Raw genomic sequence first — 18,404 nt, forward strand, 5'->3', positions numbered from 1 at the left:
CAAGATATTGAGGCCAAATTTGAAATACTATGTACAGTTCTGGTTGCCTAGCTAGAGGAAGGATATCAATAAAATTGAAAGTGCAGAGATTTGCTAAGATGTTGCTGGGTCTTCAGGAGTTGAATTACAGAAAGATTAAACAGGTTAGGATTTTATTCCTTGGAACAAAGAAGAGTAAGGGAAGATTTGATAGAGGTTTACAAAATTGAGGGATATAGACAGTAAATGCAAATAGGCTCTCTCCACTTAGGAGAGATAAATACAAGAGAATATGGCTTTCGGGTGAAAGGTTTAGGTGGAACTTCTTCACTCAGAGTGGTGAGGTGGGGAACAAGCTGCCATCTGATATGCTGGGTGCAGACTTGATCTTGAGTTTTAAGAATAAATTGGATATATGGATGGGAGCAGTTTATTGGGACGAGCTGAACAATGGTCAGCACAGACTGGAAGGGCTAAATGATTTGTTTTCTGTGCTATAGCATTCTATAGTTCGATCTGGTTGCCTCATAAGTACATGGAAGCTTTAGAAAGGGTGCAGAGGAGATTACCAGGATACTGCCTGGATTGGAGAACATCTCCTGTGAGAAAGGTTTGAGTTAGTTAGCATTTTCTTTTTGGAGCAACAGGGGATGGGAGATGATTGAATCAAGGTATGTAAGATTGAGTGGTTTAGATAGGGGAGACAGTCTGCACCTTTTTCCCAGGGTGGAAATAGCTAATATCAGAGGGCATCTGTTTGGGTGAGTGGGGGAAAGTTTAGGGTGACGTCTAAGATAGAATTTTTAGAGTAGTGGGTCCCTGGAATGTATTGTCAGAGTTGGTTGCGGAGGCTGGCACAATCAGAACATTTAAAGGAATTTTAGATAGGCACATGGATGCAAGAAAAATGGAGTGTTGTGGGTGTGAGGAAGGGAAGGGTTAGATTGTTCTGAGTAGGCTTGCATTGTTTGATACAACATCATGGACTGAAGGACCTGCACTGTGCAGTAATAGTCCATGATCTATCCCTTCAAAATTCCTTCCTCAACTTAAACCCATAATTTTTGACACCCGCTACCACAGGAATCAAATGTTATTGATGACTATCAATGTTTTTCATAATCTTTTCCATGTCTATCATGTCATCCCTCAGCCTCATTCACTCCAGGGAAAACACTCCCAGCTAACCCAATCTCTCCACAAATGAAATCCAGTCTCTCAACTGTCTAGTGAAGTGAACTAAGAGATGCTGGAGGGGTCTGGTCAGTCAGCCAATGAGATCATTGTTCTCGCCTGTGCCATGATTCGGTTCACTAACACCCTGGCTACTTGTCATTTCTGTGGCTGGGAGATGGTGTACTTGGTGCATACTTTCCACCTAACGTCGGGCTGCACCTCCAGTTCTGGCTATACTTCAGCCCCATGCTCCTGATCTATTGTCACCCAGTGAGGAGGGGTGGTCGGGTGCTTGAAGGATCTCTTTGTGGGGTCATTGCTGGGTCTGGCCAAGCTAGCTATCCACGGGTCAAGGCGGTGAGCAGTTGAGGGTTTAGGATTAGCTGGCTGCCTGCCCATCTTTTTGAGTTGAGTCTGGGGCTGTGCAGTGTTAGAGTGGGGTGAGGTATTGACTTGAAACATCACAAATGTTTTAATGTTGATGGCATGTTTAGATGAAGCTTTGTGTATAGTTTGTGTAGTTGTGACATAATGTGGTCATTTGAATAAACATTTTTTTAAAATGTCTCTCCTGTGGTCTGAACAAATCAAAAGCAAACTGCTTGAATTCAGCAGGTGAGGTCAATATCTACCAAGGGAATCAGACAGTCGATGATTTAAACCCTGCTGCAGGACTGGAGCAGGGATTTGACCTGAAATCACAGCTGTTCACTTCCTTCCATGAATGGTGCTTGGCCCATTGAGTTCCTCCAGCAGTTTGGATTTTGCTCTAGATTCCAGCAAGTAGACTGAGCCCTCTATTCCAAAGTTAAAAGGCAGGACAGTTGAGAAGAATGAAAGGTGACCTTGCCAAAATACAGGGTTATTTTATGGATCATGTTAGGGTCAGGACAGATGATGTTTCCCCTTACCTTAAGTATCTGGAGAAAAGGGGTCTGCCATTCATCAGAGAGGTGACAAGAAATTACAGGCAGAGGATATTGATGAGTTTATTATCGTACACATTGTGCAATGTACACGTGCACTGAAATTCTTACTTGCTGCACCAAAATAGGTACTTGTTTTAAAATGTAATGGTAAACTTAATCAAATTTAAAAAGACAATGAATATGCAAGATAGATAACAGTCAGTGATGCTCTATTTTTTTAAAGTGATTTGCTATTGTGCAGACGGTCCTTTTGTGGTGTTGGATCAGTCCCTGATTAATGTAATAAGAGGAGGTTCTAGAGTTTGATAGTTGTTAGAAATAGTCTGTTCTTGAACCTAGAGGTGATTGTCTTCAAGCTTCTGCACCTTCTACCTGAATGTAGCAGTGAGAAGAGGTTGTGACCAGTTGTGATGGGATTCTTTGAAGAGGTTGTGACCAGTTGTGATGGATACTTTGATGTTGGATGGCTTCTTGAGACATTGCCTGGTATAAATGTCTTCAATGGAAGCGAAGTCAGAGCCTGTGATGGACCTGGCTATGTTTGCTTCCTTCTTAGTTCCTGGGCACTCGAATTGCCAAACCAATTTTGGTCTGTTTTTGGATGCTAACTTTTTTCGTATTCTCTCCCCAAAAGAGCACTGGCGACAGATGATGGTTTGTTAGTCAGGGCATTGTGGGAGAGTTTCTGAGGTGGCAGATCTCCCTCAATAGAAGAGCAGGTTTGAGGAATAGTATGGCTTGCTCCTACTTACATTTCAATGCTTTATTGTAATAAACTGTACAAAGCTCACTCCATGCATTTTATGGATGGCACATGAAACTGTATTTGTGATGGGGATGAAGGTGAAACAACACAACCATCAGAAAATAAAAGCAAAAGTCATCTCCCAGCTCTTTAACCATGGTGAAAATGATGATTAAGGAAACATTACTTAACCAGCCTGACCACTGCCTGCCCTGGAAGTATGAGAATGAATGATGTACCAGTATACAGACTTATTGTTCCAAAATTATTTTTCCCCACCTATCAAACTTAGGAATATTTGAGCAAAGAGCTGAGGCTAACTGGCATCTTGTCGGAGATTTGTTGCAGTGTGGAAAGAGGCCCTTCAGCCCATCTTGTTCATGTTGACCAAAATATCCTACCCTCACTAGTCCCACCTGCCTGCATTTGGCCAATATTTTTCGGAACCATCCTATTAAAATATTTCTTAAACATTGCAATGGTCCCTGTCTCAAACACCTCCTCGAAGCCCATTCCATACACCCACCACCCTCTTTTTTTAAAAAAAGTTGCCCCCAGGTTCCTGTTGAATCTCTCCCCTCCCTCACCTTAAACCTGTGTTCTCTAGTTACCAAATCCCCTACTTTGGGCAAAAGACTCAATGCATTCACCCAATCTATCCCTCATGATTTTGTACACCTCTGTGATCACTGTTCATCCTCCTGTGCTCCAAGGTATTATTACAGAGTCCAGAGGACCCCCAAAACCAGCAGCAATAGATATGAACCACAACACAGGGTTACTTAAACAAAAGGAGTTTTTAATTATAATTGAACAAGAAAACAGAATTAAACTGTAACTTATTACTTAACCTACCTAACCTACTTAATCCCCCTTCTAATAATAAGTGCAAGTTTGTGTAATGTATATTTAAGATGAGAAAAGTTCTTTGGATCACAGTCCAATCTCATTGGTTGCAGGCAATTCTTGGACTGTCCACAGAAGTTAGCATTAACAAAGTTCACCAGGCTTTGGGAAATATCTGGGAAATGCTTAACAGGCAAATTGTTACCACTTAGGAGGGTTCTTGCTGGTTTTCAGAGAGAGATTCCTTTTCCAGGACATCCGCAACTGATTCCTTCTCAATCAGTCTTGTTGACAAAACTTGCCCCCTTCAGGGTTCTCCAGATGATCCTCTTTTTTTTCAGGTCACCTTTCATGCTGCCAGTCTCCTCCTTTGGCCAGGCAGCCTTCCAAAGTTTGCCAGCTTGTCCCTCTGGAACTGATTTCTGTGACTCCTTCTCTCTGTTTCACACCCTCCCTCTCTGGGAGCAAATCTGTTCTGGCCTGCCTGTAAAGATCACATGCTCTCCTAGGCAAGCTGCTAAATGTTGCTACATTGTTGTTCTTCTGCAAAAGTCCTGCAAATATTCTGTTTTTTAAATGTGTTTGTGTGCAAGCTACTCTAGCAATTCATCCCAAGCCACCTCTCAATACTCTGTCACGGTATAATGCCTTGGCCTAGTCTCACCATAACTCAGAGCATCCCACCTAGGATCTTGTTAGTTTCCCTATGGGAAGACTCTTGCTCATCCTCACTATCCTCCTTGAATTGAAGAACAACCTGAGCAGTTCTTCAATCTTCTGGTACCTTGCCTGTGGCTGATGAAGATGCAAATCTCTGTCAGGGCACAAGCACTGTCCTCCCATGCTTCCTTCAGCAGCCTGCAGACATGGCCTGGGCAATCTATCCACACTGCTGCCCTCCCAGATATTCAATCCTGACATACTTCATGATGACACCTCTCCCTCTCCCTGAAATCCAACTCTTTCCTGCTGATGTTCCTGTACCAAGTGATTTTTCTCCTCACATTCTCTTTTTTTTTTGCTTCTGATTGCTACATCTTAATTTTTTTTAAAACTTTCCAGTCTCTGGAAAACAAATCGGGGTCATGTTCTCCCCACGTCTGTGTGGGTTTCCTCGGTGTGCTCCAGTTTTCTCCCACTTTCCAAAGACTTGCAGGGTTTGGAGGTCAATTGGTGTGTTGGGATGGCATGAAGGCCCTGTCCCATGTTGTCTCTGAATTTTAAAAAAAAAATGAATTTGACTAAATGTTTTTAATAACATGTCAATATTGTTGAACATGAGTGCGTTGGGGAGCACGGTTAGTGTAGCGGTTAGCAGAATGCTGATGCAGCGCCACTGACTGGGGTTCATATCCGGTATTGTCAGTGTGGAATTTGTATATTCTCCATGTCTGTGTAGGTTTCCTCAGTACTCTGATTTCCTCCGACCCTTCAAAACGTACCGGGGTTTCAGGAAAATTGGGTAGGATGGGCTTGTGGGCTGAAATGGCCTGTTACCGTGCTGTATGTTTAAATTTAAATAGGAGCAGCAGTAGGCCATTTGGACCATCAAGCCTGTGCTGCTATTCAATTTGTTTTGATGTTTTTAGAAAATAAATTCAGCAGTCCTTTTTAAGTTGTGTATTAATGCTAACTTCAACACATTTTCAGTGAGATGTTGGAATAATTGCTGCAAATGCTGGGCAATGAAGACTGGGCCCTGCAGAGGGCGCTTCAACCTGGATGCCCTGGATCAACTCGCTCTGTTCACTCACTGGCTGCATCAATTCTCTCATTAAAACCTTCTTTCTCTGACATTTGTCAAGTCGTGCCACCCTGCATAAGGCAGGCATTCGGCCCAATAAGTTTGTGCTGCCTTTAAAAGTACATCTATCTGGTACTTGTGAAGAAAAACTATAATAGTAAATTAATTGAATTAAATTAAGAGACAATAAATACTTGATGATCAATATTCATGGTAATCCTCATATTAAAAACATTAATGCAGACAGAACTTTTGTGGTGTCAGAGCAATTCCTGATTAGCGTAACAAGGGGAGTTTCAAGAGCCTGGTAGCTTTTGGAAAGAAACTGTTCTTGAAGCTAGAAATGATTCAGCACCTTCTGCCCTGAAGTAGCAGTGAGAAGTTGTGACCAGGGTGAATGGGATCCTTCATACATGTCTGCAATGGAAGGAAGACTGGACATGTGATACATCTGGCTGTGTTTGCTCTCTTCAACAGATTTCTGCTTTCTTGGGTATTTGAAGTTGAAATGAATTGAAATTAAATGTAAACTAATTTTTCTCACAACCATGTGCCTATCTAAATCTTTTAAATAGCCTACAGTTCTATCTTCCAAAACCACTCTGTCAATGCATTCCAGGCACCCATCGTTATGCATTTTTTTAAAGAAACTCCCCTAAATGTTCCTCCAGTCACCTTAAGTTGGTGATTCTCCACCTTTTTTCCACCTGCATACCACCTTGCATCATCCCTTACTTACAGTAATATCATCCTATGCCATAGGTGCTCTGTGGTTAGTAAAGGATGATTTAAGGTGGTATGTGAGTGGCAATGAATGGTTGAAAGCCACTGATTTAAGGTGATGGAGAAAAACCTACAAAGGGGCCCGTGGGACTGCTTTTTCAGTGTGGGAGTAACAAGGCTGTCAGAGGAAGTGATGGATGCAGGATTCATTACAACATTTAGATAGGGAGATGGATAGGAAGGGGTTCGAATAATATGGGCCAAATGCAGGCACATGAGACCTTGGTTGGCATGGATACTTTGGGCACCAATGAGATGGATGAACATTGGAGAGATTGAGGGTTGTAGGGAGAAGTTGAGGCCAGTACTTAAAATGGCGAGGCAAACTCGTGGGGCTTAAGGGTCTGCTCCTATTTTCTTGTGTTACTGTGTTTCAAGTGCAGAAGACCAGTATGACCAGATGAGGCAAACTCTAATGTTGTGGATAGTGAGGGTTTGGTGAAGAATTGAAATGTATGCTGGGGGTGGGGGGGTTTGATGGTGGTGAAGGCACCTGAAAATTGGAGTCCTTTGATTACCCTTTTCCTGGGACAAATACCAGAAAACATCTGAACAGTGAGGAAAGTTTAGCGGAGGCATCATGGGTAAGTCTTTTTGCACAGAGTGGTGGGTATCTGGAATGCATTACTGGGGGTAGTTGTGAAGGCTGATACAATTAGAAAAATCAAGGGTTATGGGTGTTGAGTAGGTATATATAGGTCAGCATAACATTGTGGGCTGAAGGGAATGTACTGAACTGTAGTGTTCTATGTTTCATGTTCAATAGAGAGTGGGAGAGTACCTAAATAAATTAGGTAAGCAAAAAGGAGCCGGGAAATATTACTGGCCATCAAAACCATGAAGGATTCCAAGGTATTTTCTAAGTATACTGGGAGCAAGAGAATAATCGGGGTAAAACAAGACAATGTTGTGCACAGAGAGGAAGGAGATGAAGGAAAATGAGTTCAGGAAGGTCTGTGTTGATATTCTAGAGCCTTTTTACATGATGGAGGTGGAAGTGTTGGATGCATTGGTAAAGGTGGATAAATCCCAAGGACCTGGTGAGATGTATCTCTGGTTGCTATGGGAGGCATGGAGATGATTGCTAGGTATCCTGGGAGAAGTTTTTGCATTTCTGTTAGACACACGAAGTACCAAATGACTGGAAGATAGGCAATGTGGTTCCTCCTTCAAGAAGACAAATGGGGATAACCCAAAGAATGACAGACCATTGATTCCTGAGTCAATGATTGAGAAGTTGCTAGAAAAATTCCAAGGGACAGGAATTGTCTGCATTTGGAAAACCAGAATGTACAGCATGGCTTTGTGGGAAATCCTATCTCAGTCGTTTGAATGTCTTTGAAGAAATAACTGCTGGCAAAGTGGATCCAAAATTGGTTTTGTAATAAAAGGCAGAGACAGATTGGAATGCTGGAGCCAGTGATGATAGATAACATTTATATGTGATCTTTGGTGAGGTTTTTTGACAAGATTTCACATGGCCAGCTGATCCAGAGGGTTAAGGTGCATGGGATCCAAGGTGAACTGGTGGACTAGATTTGAAAACTGACTTGGTGACAGAAAGCGGATGGCCATGGGATTGGAAACCTCTGATCAGTGGGGCACCGCAGGGATTATTGCTCAGACCTTTGTGGTTTGTGATATCGATGGATGACTTGGAAGTGAATGTTGGAGATTGCGGTGAACATGGAAGTTGGTAGTGGTGTGGAAGTTGAGGACAGTTGTCTAAGGTGCCCAGCATTTGCAGCAATTATGCAGTTTAGATGGATGGTGCAGCATCGGCAGAAGGAATTTTATTTCTGACAAGAGCAAGGTGATTCATTTTGGGAAGACGTACAGTAATAAATGAGCACCTTAGAGCACTGATACATGTAACTTAACTCCATATTCTGAGTGGCAACAAAGATAGGAAGGTGAGGAACAGACGACATGCATTCCTTCATAGGTTGAGGCAGGGAAGATGGGACATTATTTTGCAACATTCCAAAACAATGGGTTGACTGGAGATCAAATTGTGGGTGGTGCTGATCTCCACAACCTGGGAAGGGTGAGGGGATCGAGATAATGGGGAAGCAGGCTTTTTCCACTGAAGTTAGGTGAGACAATTACTAGAGAACATGGGTTAAAGGTGAAAGGGGAAATGTTTAAAAGGTGCATTAGGGGGAACTTCCTCACACAATGAATTGTAACAGTGTGGAATGAGCTACCAGCTAAAGTGGAGAAGGTGGGCTCATTTTCAACATTTAAGAAAAATCTGGACAAATACATAGATGATTGGTACCAAGAGCAATGGTCTGGGTGCAGGTCAATGGGGAAAATAATAGTCTAGATGGGCTGTGATGTCTGTTTCTGTCCTGTGATGTTCTGCGTTTCGATGTGGTTGAGAGGGGATTCACCAGGATATTCCTGGACTGGAACCAAGAGGGCCATATAAAATTTGGTGAGGTATTCATCAGGTGTGTGTTTTTTTTTTATGGGGGGGAGCGGGGGGGGAGAAGGTTTAGAGAGCATCTGAAGGGAAATAATTTCAGCGTTGGAGCCTTGAAGCCACTGCCTGAGGAGGTGGTGGAGGCGGATACTTGTATCTATGAAGAATCCAAACATTTATTTGAATCACAAAGACCAGTCTGGAGGTGAATTGCATGAAGACAGATGCATGCTGCAGTTGGTGTAGATGTGGCACACTGAAGGGTCTGTTTCCCTGCTGCAGGATTACCAAACTCTGAGCAAACCAACTAAAATCTTCCCTCCGCCCCCTTCAAACCTCTCAGACCTTGCTCTGAACCTGTGCTCTTTTTCTTTGGGGGAATTTTTTGTTCAATCTACTCCATCCCATCCCATCTTAATTTTTGTATGGCTCCATTAGGGCCTCCTCCCATACTGGCCTTGCAGCTGGTTGACAGAATGCTGCTGAGTGAATTTGGTGTATATTTAACCTGCACACAGTGATTTTTGAAGTGGACCTCCTGCTCTTGGCAGCACTTTTGCACAATTTTCTCTGTCACTGCTGCTGTCTCATGTACCAATGATAATCTTGTTGACTTCATCCACTTTGCTGCCAACTTCCACCTTGACCTCAAATTCAATTGGTACCTCTTTAGAAACAGTCACTGTCTGTCTTGTCGCTCACACCTAACCATAACCATATAACTGTTTACGGCTACACTTCTTCCCACCCTGTCCCCATGTAAGGATTGGATTCCATTCTCTCAATTCCTCTGTCTCCATCGCATCTTCACCCAGGATGAGGATTTCCAAGTCACATCATCAGAGATGTCCTCCTTCAAACAACGTGGCTTTCCTTCCACCACCATCAACTCGGCACTCACCTGCATGTTGTCCATTACCTGCACATCTGTCCTGGCCCCCTCTGCCCCTTGTCCTCTTGTCTTTACCTGCCACCCCATCAGCCTCCTCATCCAACACATCCTCCTCTTATTTCCACCATCTACTACATGATCCCACCACTGAACACACAGTCCCTTCTCTACCTTTTGCAGTGACCACTCCCTCTGTGATTTCCCTTGACCAGTCCTCCCTCCCCACCAATTGTCCCCTTGGGACCTAACCCCCCCCCCCCCCAACTGGTGACCATAGGAGATGCTCCACTTATGCCCACACCACCTCCCTCAGCATCATTCGGGGCCCCAAACAGTCCTTCAAGTGAAGCAACATTTCACTTGTGAATCTGCAGGGGTCTTTTACTGCATCTGGTGTTCACGCTGTGGTCTCATCGACATCGGGGAGACTGAACGCAGACTGGGATATCACTTTATTGAGCACCTCAGCTCTGTCTGCCACAATAGTGTGGATCTTCCAGTGGCTACATATTTCAATTCTCCATTCCATTCCCTTGCCAACATGTCTGTCCATGGTCTCGTGTATTGCCAGACAGAGACCACATGTAAATTGGAGGAACAGCACCTCATCTCCCCACTGGGTACCCTCCAACCAGATGGCATTAATATTGACTTCTCTGGCTTTCCTTTAAACCACCCTCCCCACCCCCTTGCTCCCTTCATAATCTCATTTCCCTCCTTTTGCACAGACATGATAAATTCTACCTCATCCCTTTATTACATCCAATTAACACCTTTTGTTAGTCTGGATTCTGAGATTTTCTGATATATCCTGGTTCTGGCTTTTCTGACTTTATTTTTTCCCTCTTGGACAGCTCAGACCCAAAAAGGCAGAAATATATCCTTGTCTCCTATAGATGCTGAATAGACCACCTGAGTTCCTCCAGCATTTTGGTGTTTTTACTGCAAACACAGCTCTATGCAACCTATCCTGTTTCTCTCTCTTTGAATATTGATCATAATCCACACCTCCAGGATTTGAGTTGTGAGCAAGGTCAATACCTGGGTTTGTTCCTAGTGCTGTGCCCATCCCAGTGGGAGCTTTGTGGAAACTTTGAGATTGCCCTTCATTGTGTACCTGCCTGGCAAATATTCAATGGGTACATTAGCCTGTATGTTTGTCTGTTGGCCTTTGGACTCTTGTCTGATTAGATGTGGAAAGAAGAGGAACTTTGTTTCTGTAACACCTGATTGGGCAGTGCAGATGAGGCTTTGTTTTCTTCAGCATGCTTTACCTAGGTGGAATTCATTGATGGGATGGAGAGGTATGTCCTGTAATTAACCTAGATTGGACCTGTCCTGGACTGTGCAGTGGAGGAATGGGATAAGAATCCCACAAGAATATGTTTGAGTGCAATACACAAAAATACTGGAGAAATTCAGCAGGACACACAACATTCGTAGAAAGCAAAGGGTAATGAACATTTTGGGCCTGACCATTTTGTCAAGGTGTGAGCAAAATGCAGATAGGCAGGGTGGGTGGGGAGAGGAGGGAAGGGGACAGGGAAAAGAGTACTGGCTAACGAGTCAGAGGTGGTTGTGGATTGCAGGGCTGAAGTAAAAGAAAAAGTGACATGATAGGAAGAGGGGGTAGCTCTCTGAATGGAAGGGGAAGGGAGAAGGATCTGGAAGAAAGGAGACAGAGGGATAGGGAAAGAGAGATGAGGAACAGGTTTAACAGAAACTGGAGAAGTTAAATTTAATGCTACCTGGTTGGAGAATGCCCAGATGGAATATTAGGTGTTGTTTCTCTAATTTGTGGGTGGCCTCAGTCTGGCAGTGCATGAGATTGTGGAGAGACACATTGATCAGAATTTATTATCATGAAATTTGATGTTTTGTGGCAGCATAAAAGTGCAAACATTCATATTATAAACATCTTCCAAAATTACAATTTTAAAAACTATAATAAAAATAATAGTACACGAAAGGTAAGGCTGTGTCTTTGGTTCATTGAGTATTCAGGAATCAGATGGCAGCTGGGAAGAACCCTGTCCTTGGGCTGTGGAGAGCTCATCTTTAGGCTCCTGTACCTTTTTCCCCCAGTGGTAGCAGTGAAGAGGCCATGGCCTGGGTGGTGGGGGTCTTTGAGGATAGAGGCTGCTTTTTAAAACACCACCTCATGTAGATGTCCTCGATGGAGTGAACTCTAGTGCCTGTGATTTGCAGGCTGAGTTAATAACCCTCTGGAGTTTATTCTTGTCCTGAGACTTGGCACCTCCATCCATACCAGGCAGTGATGCAATCAGCCAGAATGCTCTCCACGGTACACCTGTAGAAGTTTGAGAGTCTTTGGTGTCATACCAAATCTCCTCAGATGCCTCTCAAAGTATAGCCTCTGGCGAGCCTTCTTCATGATTGCATCAATGTGGAGGCTCCAGGACAGATGCAATTTGAAGTTGTTGACCTTCTCCACGACTGAGCACTCAATGAGGACTTGGATGTGTTCCCCTGAATTCCTCCTGAAGTCCACAATCATCTCCTTGGTTTTGCTGACATTGAGTGCAAGCTGTGGCAATCAGGTGTGGAATTGCATATGCTTGAAATTTGTTTGCCCAGATGGATCAGTTTTGCTTCACCCATCTCACACCAGAATTGTGAGCTCTGCTGAGTTTCCTTGTGGTCCTGGGTCAATAATGAAAAGTCCACTGAAACAACAGATGGTGATTCACCTTTCTGGCAAAATCTCATCATGCTTGCATGTCATAGTGCATTTGGCAACCATGCTCTGCTGTTCAAATGTGCAATGATTTTATTATGGCAAGGTCTTCAGACCCTGTCTTTCATGCTAGGTGGGAGCAGTGGCCCCATAATTTTCAACATTCTCTTGGGTGTTGCTGGCGTGCAGCTCACCTCTGACATGGGTATGCCATACAGCGAGGAAGGCTTTCAAAGTATCTGGACCAGCTGGAAAAAAAGAACTGAAAAATGGAATTTAATGCAGAAAAATGCGAGGTGTTGCATTTTGGAAGGACCATCCAAGAAGGGGCATAGATGGTAAATGGTAGAGGACGAAGGAGTGTGGTAGAACAGGGGGACCTGGGACTACAGATGTATAATTCCCCGAAAGTGGCGTCACAGGGTTGTAAAGAAAGCTTTTAGGATATTGGCCTTCATAAATCAAAGTATCAATTATAGGAGTTGGGATGTTAGTAAAGTTGTATAAGACATTGGTGAGGCCAAATTTGTGAGTATTGTGTGCAGTTTTGATTGCCTAACTACAGGAAAGCTATCAATAAGATAGAAAGAGTGCAGAGAAGATTTACTAAGATGTTGCCCGGACTTCAGGAACTGAATTACAGGGAAAGGTTAAACAGATTAGGGCATTATTCCCTGGATTGTAGAATGAAGGGAGATTTCATTGAGGTATACAAAATTGAAGGGTATCAATAGAGTACCTGCAAGTAGACTTTTTCCACTGGTTCTATGATTCTAACTTTAAAGTGAGGAGTTGGGTTTAGAGGGGAGCTGAGGAAGAATATTTTTCATCAGGAAGATGGTTGCCCTCTTCTCCGTCCGGTTCGGAAGTGTTCTGTCCTTCTGATCGAAGCTAAGGCCGAATCCCACCCAGCAACTAGCACCATCGAACCCGCAGAGATCCAGCGCCATGGTATCCGCATCCGAGCTCGTCTGCATCTACAGCGCCCTGATCCTGCACGACGACGAGGTCACTGTGACCGAAAACAAACTGAATGCCCTCATCAGGACAGCTGGGGTTATTGTTGAGCCTTTCTGGCCCAATCTTTTTGCCAAGGCTTTGGCAAACATTGACATCAACAGTCTGATCTGCAATGTTGGCATTGGTGGTGGTGGCCCTCCGGCTTCTGCTGCTGCTGCAGCGACCTCTGCTTCTCCTGCTGCTGTGGAAGAGAAAAAGGAGAAAAAACAGGAAGAATCTGAAGAGTCTGATGATGTCATGGGCTTTGGTCTCTTTGACTAAACATGCAGGGAAACGTTTGTTACAAATAAAAATTGAAGATTTTTATTCTTAAAAAAAAAGGAAGATGGTTGCCATTGGAGGTGGTGGTGGAGCAGGTGACCCCCACTACACTTAAGAAGCATTTGAATAGGCACTTGAATCACGGTGGTATGGTAGACTGTGGGCTAAGTGCTGGTGAATGGGATTGGTATCATTAGTGGGTTGAATGACTGCAGATTTTGTTTTCTTTCTCACAGTACTATTGGTATGATGTGGAGATTTTTTTTGGATCCCTATACTCGGTTGCAGACTGCATTTGGGCTGTGCTGAAGTACGTCGCATTTACAGCGCTGATGCTGATTGCTCAATCCAGCAGATCACACAAGCCACCTCATTACTTCCTCATTCAACGCATCCTATTATTCCTTTCTCCCTTGTTTGAAATGACAAAATTTAGACATGCAGCATATAATAGAAGGACTTTACAGCCCACAAGCCCTTGCTACCCAAAAAACCAATTAACTACAACCCCGGTATATTTTTTGAGGGTGGGAGGATTCTGAGCACCTGGAGGAAATCCAGGCAGACATGGGGAGAATGTACAAATTCCTTACACAGAGCCGGTGCCAGTGTTTTAGAGCCAGGGATAGAATCCTCTGAATTCAAAATGTATTCTTTGAGGGCATTTGTGCTCCCTGTGATATTTCCCTCTTCCCAAGCCCATGATTTCATCTGCCTTTTGGTACGCTCGATGTTAGACTCGGTGAGAATCTATTTTTCTCATCTACTTTATTTGCATTAATTTAGTACAAAAATGATTTTTCATGTGGAGTTTCTTTTTTTAAAAAAAGAAAAATCTTTTAATGTTCTAATTGTCCCCAGGTAACAACCCCTCTCAAGGCTACATTCCTGTGAACACTCATTAACAAGGGTTCTGCTGTGAGTTAGGTGATCACTGTTGATGGTTGTGTGAGGGAGCCCAAGCAGACAACATGAGAGACTGTGAGGAAGAAGCAGGAAAATGATCCAGGGATCTTGTTCCTAAGCAAAGTACAGTGCTGGAGAGCCCACAAGATGCCCACAAAATATGATGAGAAATTACATTTCCAGATGGGGGAAGAAGCTTGGGAAAGGGCCCAGAGGTGAAAGAACAGGTGTAGGAAGCAGGGTAGACAGAGGGAAGTAAAAAAAAAAATGGGAACAGTGGGATCAGATGGGGGTGGCAGTTACCTAGTGCTGTTAATTTCAAGGCTGTCTAGGCAGAATGTGATGTGGTGTTCCTAGAGTATGTGTTTGGCCTTACCATGGGGACAGACATGTCATTGCAGGAATGGTTTGTCAAATGGTTGGCTACAGGGAGTCCCCTGAGGCACTCCGCTCACCATTGATTGCCAACCAGAAAACATGCCTATTAATATGCAAATAATGTTGTTTTACCTTTTTTTGATTGACTTCACCTAGTTTCTCCAAGTTGGCAGAGAAGGATTTTAGCTGTTTCTGCACCATCTGTTGGGACTGTTCTTGCATCAGTTTACTAACCTGTAGTAATGTAGTTTTAGAATCTTAGTGTCATGGGTCACAGACATAACTGTTTGCTCCACCATCAGAACATGCCATTCACCAGCACTTCCATCGATCTCTCTGCCTTGCAATTCAAATGCTTATCTGGATACTTTGTCAACATGAGACAGTTGCTGTTTCTCCCATCCCCTCAAGCAGCAAATCTCAGATTCTGACCACACAGGTGAGAAACCTCTTCCTCACATCCCTCTAAACCTCCAACCTCTTACACTCACTGTTCTCTGGTTTAAGCCACCTCTGCTCTAAATCAAAATGCTCCATTCCCAGCACTATTAGAGTGATAGAGTGGAAACAGACCTTTTGGCCCAACTTGTCCATGCTGACCAAAGTTTCCCACCTGCATATCCCACGAAACCTATCCTATCAACGAATCCATCCATATGTTTCTAAAACATTGCAATAGTACCTGCATCAACCACCACCTCTGGCAGCCTATTCTATACTCCCACCTCTCTCTGTTTTTTAAAAGCTCTTTCTGTTTTGGTTCCTGTTAAATCTCTCTATCTCAGTTTAATCCCATGATCTCTGGTTACCAATTTCCCCTACTCTGGACTTGAGATTCTCTGTGTTTCCCCTGATGATTTTGCACACCTCTCTAAGATTGCCCCTCACCCTGTTGTGCTCCTATGAATAAAGCCTTTGCCTGCTCAACCTCTGCCCATAGCTCAGCCCCTTAAGTCCTGGCCTTATCCTTGTAATTCTTCTCTGTATGCTCTCCAGAGCATCTGTGCCCTTCCTGGAGTGTGATCATCAAACCTGAACTCTAGCTGTCCCCTAACAAATGTTTTATGAAGTTTGTACCATTAGTACCCTGCTTTTCTATTCCATGACCCTGCTAATGAGGACAAGAGCTGTATATTACTGCATTATCCACCTATGTTGCCACTGTCAGAGATTCCTCAATGTTCCCTTGAGCTCTACCAGTCAGTGTATGTCCTCCCCTTGTTAGTCCTGCCAGAGTGCAAAAATGCATCTCAGGGTTAAACTCTCTCTCCAACTGATAGGTATCAAACCATCAGCTGAGACCTTCCTCCTTACTGTTAAGAATACTGCCAATTTATGTGTTGCCTGCAAACATCCTAATCATAGCTCCTGCATTCATATTTGAATCATTAATGCAAAAAACAAACATTTCAGGACCCATAACAAATCTTGTGGTGGACCCCTGCTTCCAATCACAAAAACTACTCCTCCATGGCACCTCTGTGTCCTAACTCTAAATCAATTTGGAATCCAGTTTCATAACTTTGCAGTGGATTTAATGAGCTTTTGCCTTTTGGACATGGCACCTTGTTAAAGGCCTTGCCAAAATCCACATAGACTGCAGAACTAGACTGCCCTCATCAATATATTTTGTAATAACTTCAAAAAACTACAATCAGATGTATCAGACAGAAAGAGTGCTTATAGAAGGCAGTGTTCCTGATGAAAGGTTTAGGACCACTGATGAAGAGAACAGATGTTGGAGGAGAATGAAGCTATTGAATCTGTTCTGCCATTGAAATCATGGCTAATATAATTTTTCTATCAACCCTACTCTCCTGCCTTCTCTCTGTAACTTTTGATAACCTCACTGATCAAGAACCTGTCAACCTCTGCTTTAAATCTACCCTATTACTTGGCCTCCACAGCCATCTGTGGCAAAGAATTCCACAGATTCACCATGCTCTGGCTGAAGAAATTTCTCCTCAAAGCTATTCTAATGGGACATCTTTTTATTCTGAGGCCATCTGGTCCTAGATTCTCCCACTATTGGAACCTCCTTCTGGCTAAAGATAGGGCCGTGGATACTGTCTATATGGACCAGTAAATACACTGCATGGTAGGCTCCTCCAGCTAAGGCAAGCTGGCTAATTTGATCCAAAATTGGCCTGGTCATTGAGTCATACAGGGTGGTGTGCCAACCTGACCAGTTAGCACCCATCAGTGTTAATTCTTCCTGCCAGGTTTTGGCCCATGTTCTTCCAGACCAAGGCTGTTCAAGTGCTCATCTGAACTTGTCAAATACTGTTAGTGACTCTGCTTCCACTGATCTCTTGGGCATTGTACCCAGAAGATCAAGAGCAATAGGAAAACGTGCTCAGAACAGACCAAGCCCCTTCATTCATTCTTCAGAATGAAACATTCCATCCCAGGCAACATCCTGGGGGAATCTCTGCATGCTCTCAAACACCCTCACATCCTTCCAAGAAAGTGGTGAGCTTTACACCATTGAACATGACAGCACAGAAATAGGCCTTTTGGCCCATCTAGTCTGTGCAAAACTATTATTACACCCAGTCCCATTAACTTGCACCGAGACCATACCCACTGCATCCATGTACCTATCTAATAAAGTCAAAATCAAATCGACAGCTACCACTTCCACTGGCAGCTTATTCCACACTATCACCATTCTGAGTGAAGAAGTTCTTCTCAATTTTCACCTTTCACCCTTAATCTAATTCTTGTCTTACCTCACCTCAGGAGAAAAAAAACCTGCTTCCATTTACCCTATCAATATCCCTCATAATTTTGTATACCTCTATTAAATCTCTCCTCTTTGAATCCAAGGAATAAAGACCTGATCTCTTCAACCTTTCCCTATAAACTCAGCTCAAATCTCAATTATATCCTTGTAATTTTTTTCCTCATTGATATATTTCCAAGTTAGATGACCATGACATCCAGCTGAGCTCTGTCCAATGTTTTAAAAATTTAGAGGGTGACTTTCTGACATTTATATTCAATGCAGCAACTTCACATATTTCATCTTAACCACATTATCACCTCTGAGGACCTTTGAACTTTTCCACCAAGGTCCTCTGTTCCTTAATACACTCAAGCCTATTCATGATGCATATCTGAGCCTCATTAGTGCTCCCAAGATGCATCACCTCATATTTGTCAAGCTGAACCTTCTCAGCCCATTTTCCCAACACAACGATTTCTCCCTATAGCCCCAGACTACCCTCCAGATGATCAACATTTCCACCAATCTTTGTCATCTGAGAACTCATTGATCCATTCCTCATACATCCATATCAAAATCATTTGCATGTTTTACAAACAGCAAGTTAGGAGACAGAGGGTGGTAGTGAATGGATATTTTGCAGATTGAAAGTCTGAGATTCGTAGCATACCAGAGAGATCAGTGCCTTGTTGTTTGTGATGTATATTAATGATGAATTCAGGAGTTATGATCAGTATGTTTATGGATAACATGAAAGTTGATGGAGAATGAGGATGTTGTCAACACCAGTTATGTAGATCAGATGGAAAGTTAGCTTGGAGTGATATGGAATTGTGATGTGGTGGCTATTACAGAGATGCAGCTACTAGGGGACAGGATTCCTTGGCTCAT

At 43.3% G+C, this 18,404-nt stretch overlaps 1 pseudogene; it reads left to right on the forward strand.

Annotated features, from left to right (window-relative positions):
- Nucleotides 1-13,070: 13,070 nt before the first annotated feature.
- Nucleotides 13,071-13,546, forward strand: LOC138763429 (large ribosomal subunit protein P1 pseudogene; annotated as a pseudogene).
- Nucleotides 13,547-18,404: the final 4,858 nt, after the last annotated feature.

Source organism: Narcine bancroftii, chromosome 5, assembly GCF_036971445.1.
Source record: "Narcine bancroftii isolate sNarBan1 chromosome 5, sNarBan1.hap1, whole genome shotgun sequence".
NCBI lineage: Eukaryota > Metazoa > Chordata > Chondrichthyes > Torpediniformes > Narcinidae > Narcine > Narcine bancroftii.